Below are 13,474 nucleotides of genomic sequence, written 5' to 3'. Positions count from 1 at the left end.
TAGTCCTTCGCCCTCACTCTGCCCACAACTTCAAGACCCATAAAACTGAAGTCTTTTGTTCAGGAGCTTCCTCAACAGCTAGACAACCCCCACATTTACACTGACCACGGGGTGTGCATTTCCACTGGGGGAAACAGAACAGGGAAGAACCATTATCTTTTCTAGTTTTACTCTTGCTTATATCATCACAGTAGGTGATTAACGGCTTAACTCTCGTTTTTTGTGGCCTGTTGATTTAATCAGCTATTCCATCACCTCAGTGCCATCTCCCAGCTCAGCTGAGCTCTTGACAACTATCAACAATATGGAAGGAGCAACGTTTGTGCCTGAGGCTGGATTCTAGCTGGAGAAAATGAGACATAAGAGCTCCAGAAAGCACAGCCCATCACTGAAGGAGGTGAACTCCAGAGGAGACCAAAGCTCCTGAATGGGAATGACGATACAAAGCAGGTTCCTTGTCATCTAATTGTCATCTTCAATAAGTCTCCACCTGCTTTTTAGGGCTTCATCCCCTTACGGACAGGCGCAACCTCTGTCCTGATGACTTTGCTCTGCAGAACGTGCTCCTCGGACCCACAGCATCAGCAGGGGCTTGTTAGACATGCAGGCTTAAAGGCTCACTCAGACTCGCTATAGGATCTGCATGCTGACACAGTTTCCGGGTGATCTGTCTGCACAGGAAGGCTGAGCAGCACCAGTCGACAGACTCACACACTTAAAAACAAACAAAACTATCGCCCTATAGTGATACTGTTAATAAGAAAAGTTGAGAATTGGGATCAACTAATTTAATTACTCATTCAATTATTTATTTGATGGTTTGTTTGTTTATTTAGAAGAACGTTTATTGAGCATCTGTACTGGACATACCAAGCTGAAAAAAATATATATATATGGCCTCACCCAAAAGAACTTACAGCTGGAAGGGGGGTCAGACATGTAAATAAAACAGGTGTTGCAGGTACTACTATAGACTTAGTTACAGGTCCAGAGGGGCACAGGAAAAGGACGGTCCACTCTACAAACGGTGTGTGGGGTCACCAGAAGCTTGAGTTTGGTCTTGTAATGTGAGTAAGTGTTGACTCCATGGGGAAGGACGTTCAGGCTGAGGCTTATAAAGTTTGGCCCATTTGGCAAATGGTTTGGTGTAGCTGGGGATGGGGATGCAAGGTGGGGTTGGCAGAAAATGAGTGGGAGCAGGACACAGGGCAAACTTGTGAAGGCCTTATGTCCCCTGCTAAGAAGTTGGATTTTATCCTACAGGAATCTGTGAACAAAGTCTTCGGTTGCTCTGCCTATAAGTAACAAAAGAGGACCCATCGAAGAGTGGCTTAAGTTATAAGGACATTTTAAAGTTCTCATATAAGAAACGGTGCGGCAGTAGGAAGCTTCAGGAACGCATCGGTATAGGGTCGGGTCAGCTTCCCTCCACAATCACAAGGTGGGAGTCGAGGTCCAAGCATTGTGGCTTCAACACACAAAATTCCAAAGCAAGAAAAAGGGACTTTCTCTCACTTATGTCTTTTCTGATAAGGAGGAACATATTGCCCAGAAACCTTTAGAAGTGTTCCCCTCAAGCCCAGTGGGCTAGAAGTGGGCTACAGTCCTATGCTCCAACTGCAAGGAAACCTGGGAGGGTCAATATTCGCCACTTTTGGCATCTTTCACAGAGGCCGGCGGTGCCAGAGAGGAAGCACAGCTCTGAGGATGGCTGAGAAACAGCACTGACAGCACCTGCCACAGATGGACGGTAAACAGGAGGATCGTGTAAGATGTGCACCTGGAAGACAGCTCTGGCAGCAGCATGGAGGAAGGACTGAACGAGGAGAGAAGGTAATCGAGGAATAGGTTGAAGGTAGACCAGTGGGAGGTGGTGGCCCGTTAGTGGCCCCGGAGGAGCAAATTTTCTCATGCACCCAAGTGAGACAACACCTGGAGCCCTCAAAACTAGTCCAGGGAGCACTTTCAGGGCCTGAGCTGCTTCATGAGCCCCTTGTGGCTGTGTTATTACAGTCCTTACTAGAGGCCCAGTGCATGAAATTCATGCACGGGGGCGGGTGGTCCCTCGGCCCGGCCTGCACCCTGTCACAATCCAGGACCGCTGGCTCCTAACCACTCACCTGCCTGCCTGCCTGCCTGCCTGATCACCCCTAACCACTCCCCTGCCTGCCTCATCACCCCTAACCCCTCTGCCTGCCTGCCTGATTGCCCCTAACTGCTCACCTGCCTGCCTACCTGATTGTCCCTAACTGCCTCTGCTTGCCTGCCTGATCACCCCTAACCACTCACCTGCCTGCCTGCCTACTTGTCCCTAACCACTCTGCCTTCCTGCTTGGTCTCCCCTACTGCTCGCCTACCTGCCTGATCACCCCTAACCACCTCTGCCTGCCTGCCTGATCCCCCCCCTAACTGCTTACCTGCCTGCCTGATCTCCCCTAACCACCTCTGCCTCGGCCCCCGCCACCACAGCTTCGTCCGGAAGGATGTCCCTAACCACCTCTGCCTCAGCCCCCGCCACCACAGCTTTGTCCAGAAGGATGTTCAGAATGACGTCAGGAAGGTTGTTTGGCTGTCTGGTCTAATTAGCAAATTACGCTTTTATTATTATAGATAATCTCAGCTCAACCTGCCAGTGAAGGAGGCCTGGGGACCGCCAGACTACAGAAGATGCATAGGAATCATTCCCCTTAAAATAATAATTGCAATTAATATTGCACAGCTTTCCCTGAGAAAGCTCAGGAAGGCTCCTCGGGGTCAATTAATGTGAATGTTTAAAAGGGTTCACGGAACTGGGATTCCAGCAAGCCTGCAGCCCAGCCTCTCCGCAGCTGTCACAGTTCCAAGTTACCTGGAAAGATTCTTCAAAAGGCTGAGACAGAAACCTCTGGCCTTTGAGATCTTGTTCCTGGTTTAAGAAACGAGACTTACACACGTGGGTGGTACAAGATAATACTCTGATTAGAGGTCATGATTATAAGGGACTAAGGCCAACACAAAAAAGATGGGGACAGAAGACTTAAAGTTCAGTGAAGTAAGGCACGGCCTCACGACACCAGAGAGCACTGAGGGCTGAGCCGCTGTCCATTTCTCTGGGAAACACGGTAGCTTGTGCCCATGTGTCCCTGTGTTGATTCCATCCTCTCACTTGTTTTAAAAAACTAGACTATTCTACACAAAACCAAAGCCCTAAAATGACCCTATTAATAATCATGGCCATTGTAGTGCCCAATTCTGTGCGGCTTTCCAAGTCCAGCAAGACTGACAACTAACCAGAATTTTAACTTTTGAAAGCAGGCCATGTCATTGGCAGGTGATGGGTCTGTGAATGGGACTCCATAGGGTCAGGTATCTCTGTCTGATCCAATTGGCTGTACCTGGGGTCTCCATCCGGGTAGGAGAGAAGCAATACCCTTCCTACAGCCAGCCAGGATCCAGTCCATGTTGAAATGGATGCCCAGAAAACGTAAGGTAGAGAGTTTGTGGAGCTGGAGAGGGAATAGAGGCATTTTCTTATCAAGAGACTCTGAAGTGGAAACATTACTCTCATTTTTACATTGTTCCTGTTTTATGTCTATTTTTCCAAGATGGCAGAGCCAGACCCCCAAAGTAGGAACATAAAGAGCATCTAACTTCTCCCAGGCCATGGAGAGGAGGAGGAGGGTCCCGGAGAACCACGTTCCCAAGGCCATATTTTCTGAGTCTGCACGTCACTTCGGCCCTCTGAGCCCCATTCCCGCATCTAGAGAATGAGAGGCTGCTCTGACTGATTTCTGAAGTTCCTTCCAGCTGGGTCCTTCCGTGCCCATGGGCTTTGTTCTTAAAGAGAGTGCTGGGAAAATGAAAGAGTGAGGAGCAAGTCCTCTCATCACAAAAAAAGGCCTCGTCACTCATCAGCTGTAGTACAATGTTTTCTCAGCATTCGTGACCTTTCATCTTCTGAAAACACCATAGCACCGGAGGAACTAAGCTCTTAACTCTCTAGTGTAATTAAAAAAATAAATGACCAGAATGAGACCTCTGTTCCCCACTGCAGTCTCCTGGTGGCAAAGGAAAAAAATAACGCTGGAAAGTCCTCTGTACGTGGCATCTGAAATGATAACCCCGCATGTCGCAAGGCAGCAAGAGCTGAGGGCAGCGTCAAGGTCTGGAGCCGGGAGAACTGCAGTTAATGAAGCTGGGTTGCTCCCAAGCGACTCTGGAGGTCAGTGAATGAACAGAGGCCTGGAAGGATGTGGTTGCAGGGAACTCACCATCAGAAGGGTTTGTGGAAGGGCAGTTATCACCATGAGCCTCCAAACTTCCACTTGGTCTCCATCGCTCAGCCTGAAGCAGCCAAGCCCCCTGGCTGCTCACCTAGAAGGGGGAGGTTCCTGCCTTGGAGCTATTGAAGCCACGTGACGTCCGTCAGTCAGGGCCCAGCTGTCATCTGAGACAAGCACACTGGACTCCCTCACATGGGAGCAAATTAGCTTGACCTTTAGGAGAAAAGGGAAATATGTCACCTTCCTAACACAGGCAATAGGCAGGTGGCCCGTTATGAAGAATAACCTCACCGTATCAGTTTTAAAGGAGGTAGAGAAGAGCCCCCCCGATGAGCTGGGAGTAAAAAATTGAGGTCAGAGCAAAGGCACGCGGCACAAAGTTTAATTTCCATCAGCTTTCCACGATGGTCTCGTAATACCATTTTCTCGGGATCTGATTTATCGCCTTTCCTCCCAACCTTACGTGGGCATCTAATTCGCTTAGAAAGAGAGCCAGGGTGGGTCTTTTGTGTCATTAAATTGGAGTTGACCGGAAAGCCAACAGTGCTGGACAGTTTGAGCCATTTTAGAGGCTGGGATGTAAAGGGATAGCTTTCTTCTAAGCAGGTGCCCACGGCAGCTTCCTTGGTGACCCTTCGTGGGGATGATGATAAGAAGGGGGGATGTCTGAAATCTGGTGAGACATTTTACCCACAGCCTTACTCTTGAATGAGCAGCATCCCTCAGAGAGAACAGCGGGATCCAGCCCTGGTCAGGAGCCTCAGTCTTGCTTCCAGACACTCTCTCCAGTGCAGGGGACATTTGTTGCCATTGACCTGGGCAGCACTTAGCTGACAAGAGACAAATAGAAACTAGAAAGGAGACTGTCCCAAGTGGCCTCCAGGCAGGTGACTTTTCAGTCAGCTTCCCCAGCCAGGGGCCTTGCTGAAGCCTTGGTGTATGACACCGTGGAGCGAGTAGGTGGGCTCCAGCTCCTGGGAGAGAGTTATCTGATGAATGGGCCAAGTTGCCAGCTGTCAGGATGGGGTTTAACGCCCAATGGGAATAGGAACTTCCTCCCTTGTGCTCACACAAACCCATCAGGTGCACCTCTTCCATGAAACCTCTGACCACTCAATGACCATTGATCTGTCCCTCCTCTGAACTCTTCATCGAATTACTGTCTCAACACTCATGGGGCCTCAGAGCCGAGAGGATGTTACTTACAGGTCATCCCATGCATTGAGGGTTGGCATGAGAGCATTTCCCGGATGAGGAAAGTGATGCTTAGCAAGGTGCAGTGACCTACCTAAGGCCACCAGTCAGTTTGTGGCAGAGGTGGATTCGAACCCAGGTTTCCTGATCCTGTAGTCCCTCTGTGTCACATAGCATAGACTGCCAGGGATTGTCAGTGTGCCTCGCCTCCCACTTTATGTCCTGTATGGGGGTCTTTGAGGGGCAAAGACGTAGTGAGCGCTCCATTCTCAGTGTGGAGGAGGGAATGCCCGAAGCTCAAAGCCTCAGTGTCGTCTCCAAGGAAGGCCAAGGAGTGGCATTCTTGCTCACTTCCTTACTCACCTGATGCCCTGAGAAAAAGCTCACTGCCCTCTTCACTCTGGCCTCTGGGGGCCCCCATCTCCATGTGGCTGCCTGGGGCCAATCCGTCTTTGTGCCAGGCTTGTGTTCGGGCCTGTAGCCTTGGAAGGCATGGGGTCCTCCGCTGTCTTCCAGTTGTGGGATGGAGAAAACTCCCTCCCTCAAGGTCTGGTTTACTTCCTTTCCTGGATTTTGTGGGTTATCGCTTTGGACTAACAAAAAAAAAATCTTCCCCAGCCTTTTCTAGAACAAAAAGATTTACTAGTTCAGTGATGGCGAACCTTTTGAGCTCGGCGTGTCAGCATTTTGAAAAACCCTAACTTAACTCTGGTGCCGTGTCACATATAGAAATTTTTTGATATTTGCAACCATAGTAAAACAAAGACTTATATTTTTTATATTTATTTTATAAATTTAAATGCCATTTAACAAAGAAAAATAAACCAAAAAAATGAATTTGCATGTCACCTCTGACACGCATGTCATAGGTTCGCCATCACTGTACTAGTTTAATGCAGATGAATGCAGTTATAATAGCTAATCTTTATTGCATCCTACAACATGCCAGGTACTGTTATAAAGACTTTATGTATATTAACTTACTTTATCCTCCAACAACCCTATGAGAGAGGATAGCATCATGTTCCCATTTCACAGACAATGAAACTGAGGCTCAAGAATGTGAACTTGCCCAAGGTCACAGAGCTGGTAAATGGCAGTGTTGACTGGTCCCACAGTCCAGTGATTTAACCACGATTTAACACTGCCTTGCAACACAATGCACAGTGCAGTGCAAGAATACACACACCTCTTTGTATGATGGGGCCAAAGGTGCTGGCCCCATCATACAAAAGGCTACTGGGATCTTTAGTTCTTTTCTTGACTAAGGGCCTAAAGAGCCACCCTGGGGCTTCTGAGTACTTCCGAGTCTGGTGAAGAGTTTGTGTTTAACTTGGGGAGGTGACACCAGCTAACATTTCTCAGCACTTGCTATATGTCAGGCATTATACTTAGCACTTTAATGAAATTGTTTCCTTGGTGACCCTTCGTGGGGATGATGATAAGAAGGGGGTAAATTTCTTTCATAAAATTTACCACAATTTTATGAAAGCAATCCTTTGTAATTGCCCCCACTTTATGGACAGGGAACTGGTGCTTAGAGAAGTTAAATAATGTGTCCCAGCATCCTCAGCAGTGAATACAGAGTCCACACTCTAAGTAATGCCCTTGCATCCTCCTCTTCCCAAGGGGCACACAGAGCAGCAGCACGGACTTGCAGGCTCTAAAGAGAGGATGAGAGATCCGAAAAGTCCAGGACCACCTTTCTAAGACCTCTGTCCCGCAGCGATTCATTGATTTGTCCCATCTACCGCCTTGGCTGGTTACCCAGCCGAGAGGGGCAATGAAGCTCATCGTTGGCTGCACCTGTGACTGCAGCAGAGGTTAGTCAGCTGACTTCAGCCATGGCTGTCACCTTGGACAGAATCACAAGCCAAGAAGAGAAAACGGATTCAGTGGGAATGGGTAAGGTCCAAGGGTGATTTCCTTTGGCTACTATTCATTACAGTGGGTAGGGGGTGGGGGTAAGCAGTGATGCAGGGAAGTGGTATAATGTGATGGTTAAGTGTGAGGATTCTGGAGCCAGACTCCCTGGGTTGTAAACCCTAGATCTGCTACTTACTAGCTGCATGACTTTGGAAAAATTACTTAATCTCTCTGTGCCTCAGGGTCTTCATTTATAAAATGGGAATGATAATAGTATCTACCTCAGAGGATAAATTAATATTTATAAAGCTCTTAAAGTATTACATGGTATGTAGTGAGTGCTATGTGTTTGTTAAATAAGGATGGAGAACAGACTACATCTTAACTTAAAACTTTACATCCTGTCTTATCTTCAGTGTTATTGGAGTGGAAGTGGGATGGTGGTTTTTTTTTAAACATTAAGCCTCTGTCAAAAATGTATTTCTTATTTTAGGGTACAGGCAAGAAGGACAAGAGGATACTTATAAGTAAAGAAAATTTACAAGAAAAAAATCTGACAAAAGTTTTTCAATTAAAGTAGTGCAACATTTAAACTTGACTTAAAACATAACAAAAGAAGCAAAATTGCAAACAAAAATGTCTATGGTTTGTCCAAACATAAATAAAAATCAGGGTTTAGGCAGCAGGGCTCCTGCTGCTGGCCAGCGGGGAGTAACAGAGTGTACTCTACTCAGAAAATTCATTAATATACAAACAAGCCCAAATTATGGACCGCAGCAGTGTAGTCATCACTGCCACTTCCCTACTTCCAGAATAAAGCCTTGATTAAACTATTCATGCCCTATATTACTCCTACTTTACTTCAGAGATCGAGAAACTATACGCAAATGAATTTATTTTCACCACAGGGAGAGCACATTGTACTTGTCTGCCAATGTTACTTGAAAACCTTATCAAAACAATTTGACAGCAGCTATAAACAATTCAATAGATACATACTTCCATCACAGTCCTTGAAAGATGCATGTTAATTCATGCTGATAACCTTAGGATCACAGTACATAGAATCCAAATAGAAATGAGTTGGGGTGACTTTCAAAGTATTGTTGGATCCCTCACTTGGTTCGTAATCCCACTAGAGCTGGTAAGTTCATTCCATAGGCCCTATCATGCATTAATCACTGGGTGGGAGAAGCTAATAAAAATCTTTCCTGTTACAACATCCATTGCCAGCAATGAACGCCCCCAAACCGCCACGGAAGTTATTGTTAATGCCCAATACATGAGGACCTGGAACTTTTCCAAAAGCTTAAAAAATGGAATTATAGTTGACATTTCCTGACACCTGCATTAGTGCTGTATGACTAGTAAAAGCATGTCCGTTGTCTGGACTGAACCAGCGATCAACATGTGCCCAGAATGCACGTGAATGAAAATGCAGTGAAAGGAAGTAGTCTTCATTGCCTGTGGGTCACTTCCAGTCAAAGGTTAAAGTTCAAAGACAATGACCACAGTACTCATTTTCTCAGGAGGAACGATGATAGTAGTGGCATCAACAAGTATCATCAAACCACCATTTTGTTTTGTTTTGTTTTGATTCTTGTTACATGTTCGAACATAGAAAGAATTACCTGGTGGTCGTCTCTTTCCTTTGCAGCTGGAAAGCATGCTAATAATGCTAAGACAAACAGACCATCCTGAGAGCATGGGGACCAGTCTTCTGTTAGAATGGATAAGCAGATATGACCATTGCTGTAAGCATGAGGATGAACGGGGACATCTTCACCAGTAAACATGATGGGAGGAGAGTCAAAGCGATATCCACTAGTAAACTTAAACAGAAGCTAAAATGTCTCCCCTTCATATAAGCTCCCTGGAGTACCTTCCACATCCACAACCCACTGTGAAACTGAATTTTGAACAGTCTTTTCATTTAAAGTCATCCCCAGAGGATAATATGAACTATTCTCTACCAGTATAGATTAGGCAATAGGTGACCTGCAAATTGGGATTATTTACCAACTAGTAGCCTTGCACACGAATCCGTGCACGAGTAGCTCACTGCCACTTGCCTCAGCTGGCCACCCACCCACCGCTGCTGGTAGCTCTCTGCCACTGGTAGCTCGCTGCCCCACCCTCCTGTAGCTCTCTGCCCGCTGCCCCATGCTCTTGTAGCTCTCTGCCACTCCTAGCTCGCTGCTCTGCCCTCTGGTAGCTCTCTCTGCTTGTAGCTCGCTGCCCCACCCTCCTGTAGCTCTCTGCCACTTGTAGATTGGTTGTGATGTTACGGTGTCCCAGCTAATTTGCATATTCCTCTATCATCATATTACATTACTGGAGGCACTGAGCTTAGAATTCACAGCTGGGAGAGGAGAAATAAGGAACTTTTATTTAGTACCAACTGTTATTAAAATAAGTCATCTATTCAGAAAAGACCCTTGTGAAATAGGCATATTTCCCCCATATTACAGATAAGAAAACTTAAAAAGGTGAAGTAACTTGCCCAAGATCACATAGCTAGAAGAGGTGAAGTCTGGGTTTAACTCCAGTCTGACATCCAAGACCCTATTCTTTTCATGAAGCAATAATATTACACACTTTGTGTACCCTCATTGCAGTCTCACCCAGGTTAGATTACATGCTTCCTTTTAGTTATGCCTGGGGTCCTCCATTGCTGTACGTGGCCTCTTCATTCAACATCTCCATTGAATTAGCCAAGGTAACTAACCCTAATTGTGGTAACAAACCACTTCCAGAATCTCAGTGCACAACGTAATAACAAGCTTATTTCTCACTCACATCATAGTTGAAGACAATTGGGCAATTCTCCTCCAAGCAGGACTCAGGGATCCAAACTTCTTTCCCAATTTGAGATGCTGCAACCTTGCACATACAGCTTACAATGTGAACCTGGAAGAGGAAGAGGGTGAGGACAATTGCACAGAGCTAGAAGTGCCATATGTCACCCCATTGGTCAGAACCCACTCACATAGCCTCAACCCAAGTGCAAGGGAGAATGGAAAATGTAGTCTTCCTGTGTGTCCAGGGAAAGGAAACAAGATTGGGCAACACCAGCCAGTCCCTGACACACCCACTGTATCAATTAGGGTTCTTGCAGGAAACAGATAGCACACCTCGCTGAGATTTTGAATTTAATGAAGTTACTACTTACAGAGGTATGAATGGGGTTCATCTATGAGGGGTTTTAATGCATCCAGGGACTAGCAAAAACAGGAAGCTTAGACCACCCTTATTCCAAAGGCGAGGAGAGGGACACATGTTAGTAGAGCCCAGTAAGGGCTGGAGCCATGGAAGAAGGGCTTCCTGACAGGAGCCACAGTTGCAGAGGATCAACCCCGGTCAGAGCTGCAGTTCCTAAGCAGGAAGGGAATGGAGGAAGAAAGGCCCTGAATTCTCTTTCCTTTTAACCTCAGATCTCCTACCAAGACCTCCCTTTGGTCAAAGCCAAAGGGCAAGAGAGCCTGCGATATGCAGTCCATGGGTCAGCCTCCCAGGGCACAGAGAAGGGCAGACAATGGATCTTAGGGATAGGGATTCCAAAGAATAACCATTTCATCTGGACATCCCTCTCCCCCGGGAAATATCACTTGCCCTTAAATCTTCCCCTGTCTGCTCCTTCCCCCAAATTCTGCCTATCCAGCTTCACTTTCCCCAGCTGGGCACCCTGCATCACGTGCCCCACCCTCCCTTACCATGCCAAACCTTCACAAGTGGAGTGGGGGAAAATGCAGAATCACCAAGAATTCCTTTCACTGTCATTGTTGTTGTTTTTTCAATATGACTTGTAGAACCCAATACAAGTTTTATAGCACCTTATTATTTCTCTCTGTAAGTCTGGAACTCTCTTTGAGGAGAGAGGAAAGGACCAGGACTGAGAGAACCCCTGTTCTGAGAGATCTTGACACTCCAGGTCCTGAATGCCTCAGCCCCTCACTCTTCCTGCTCCCCTCCCCAACCTTCTTCATCTTCAGCTACCAGCCCCTGGGACCTGCTTTGGACCTGGCTCTGTGTTGATTGAGATGAACTGTGCAGACAGGTTCACAGGAACTCGGTGCTCTTGCAGGGTTTGGAGAAGCAGCTGCGGTAATTACGGTGGATTTCTGGAATGGAAACTAATGGTGCAGGTTCAGATCTAAAATGCTTTTGATCCTCTTCATCATTAAAAGGCCATTAAAGGAACAACACATACATTACTGGACATCAAATCCACATTGATGTAAAAAGAAATTAGGCTGGTAATTGTTCCCAGGGCCATTATCTCCAGTGAGTGAGGGAACGTGGTACCCCATGTGGTTCTACAGGAGGACTTCCCTTGACCCTGATCATTCAGTTGAGACAACATTGAGACTGCCCTGATTTAAAGGGTGACGTTCAAGGGCTTGCCCTCTGGTTTACAGGCTGAGCCCCAGGGGAAAATCTTCCAAGCCTTGAAAGACCACAAAAGTTTGTGGCAAAAAAAAGAGTTGTGGCAACAGCAATGACCGGGCCATCAGGACTTAGTAGCCCCAGCAAAAGAGGCAACACCATAATGTGTAAAACGATAAAATAGAGGCTGCAGAACCATCTAACAGAGTGCCTTTCATGTAATAGGTAGTCAATCAATATCAGTTTAATCAAGAAATTAACCAATGACCCAAAGGATTCTTTTCTCTTTACAGGCTTAATGTAAAGACTTAATGTATTAGCTTAGCTCCTAACTACTCCCACCCCGCCACCCCGAACTGCCACCAAAGGGATTCTCATGAAGACTTCCATAGGCTGAGCCCTCCTCACCTAACCCCATACACCCACACTCCTAACCATCTGGCAGAGTCCAGCAGATCAGCTGCCACCTCCCATCACCATTGTACCCCTGGCCTGGCTTCTCATTGTCCCTACACTCCATTTTTCACCCAGGGCAAGAGGTTAGGTGACAACACCAGAGTCCTATTTCCAGGTACTCCAAGGTGATGAAGAGGAAGAGGGAACTATTGAGAACGCTCTGGGATTCATGGGCCACAAGTGTCTCAAGAGGAAAGATGAGGGTGGGAGACAGTGCAGAAGTAAACACTTCTAAGTTCCCTTAGAAGAGGAAAGATGAGGGTGGGAGACAGTGCAGAAGTAAACAGTGATGCAGAAAGAGAGCCTCACAGAGGAAACAGATTGTTAAACACGTGGCACATGGCTAGGAGCCCTTAGATCCTGGGCAAAAGTATCTTCAGAACCACACCAGACCCAGTCACTGCCAAAAAAGAAAGAGGTAAGAAGACTGCGACCAGTATAGGTGTGAGCTATAACCAGCACAGGGTCTCTCGGAGGCCCTCAGCCACAGAAGCTAAGGCCAAGGTCTGAGTGGAGTTTGTGGAGACCAGAGGCAGGAGGTCAGAGCTGAAGTGCAGGCCATCCTCATATCTGGGACCACCTCTATAAGGTGTCACTGAGTTTAATGTCCACCCACGGGGACTGGTTAAATATGATGGTGCAGCTACAAATTATTGCAATATCTAAATATGCTAACATGGAAAATCATCAAAAAAAGAACAAAATACCATCTCACACCTGTCCGATGGCTATCATCAACAAATTAACAAACAACAAGTGCTGGCGAGGGTGTGGAGAAAAAGGAACCCTCATGCACTGCTGGTGGGAATGCAGACTGGTGCAGCCACTGTGGAAAATAGTATGGAATTTCTCAAAAAGTTAAAAATGGAACTCCCATTTGACCTAGTAATCCCACTTCTAGGAATATATCCCAAGAATTCAGAAACACCAATCAGAAAGGATATATGCACCCCTATGTTCATAGCAGCACAATTTACAATAGCTAAGATTTGGAAACAGCCTAAGTGCTCATCAGCAGATGAGTGAATTAAAAAACTGTGGTACATCTACACAATGGAATACTACACTGCTGTAAAAAAGAAGGAATTCTTACCATTTGCAACAGCATGGATGGAACTGGAGAGCATTATGTTAAGGGAAATAAGCCACTCGGAGAAAGATAAATATCATATGATCTCACTCATTTGTGGAATATGATGAACAACATAGACTGATGAACAAAAATGGATCCAGGGACAGAGAAGCATCGATCAGACCGTTAAACCTCAGAGGGAAGTCAGGGGAGGGTGGGGGGGGGGGAGGAAGGGAAG

The sequence above is a fragment of the Myotis brandtii genome, unplaced genomic scaffold (assembly GCF_000412655.1).
Source record: "Myotis brandtii unplaced genomic scaffold, ASM41265v1 scaffold536, whole genome shotgun sequence".
Taxonomy (NCBI): Eukaryota; Metazoa; Chordata; class Mammalia; order Chiroptera; family Vespertilionidae; genus Myotis; species Myotis brandtii.
The sequence above is the reverse complement of the archived record's forward strand: the minus strand, read 5'-3'. Positions refer to the sequence as shown.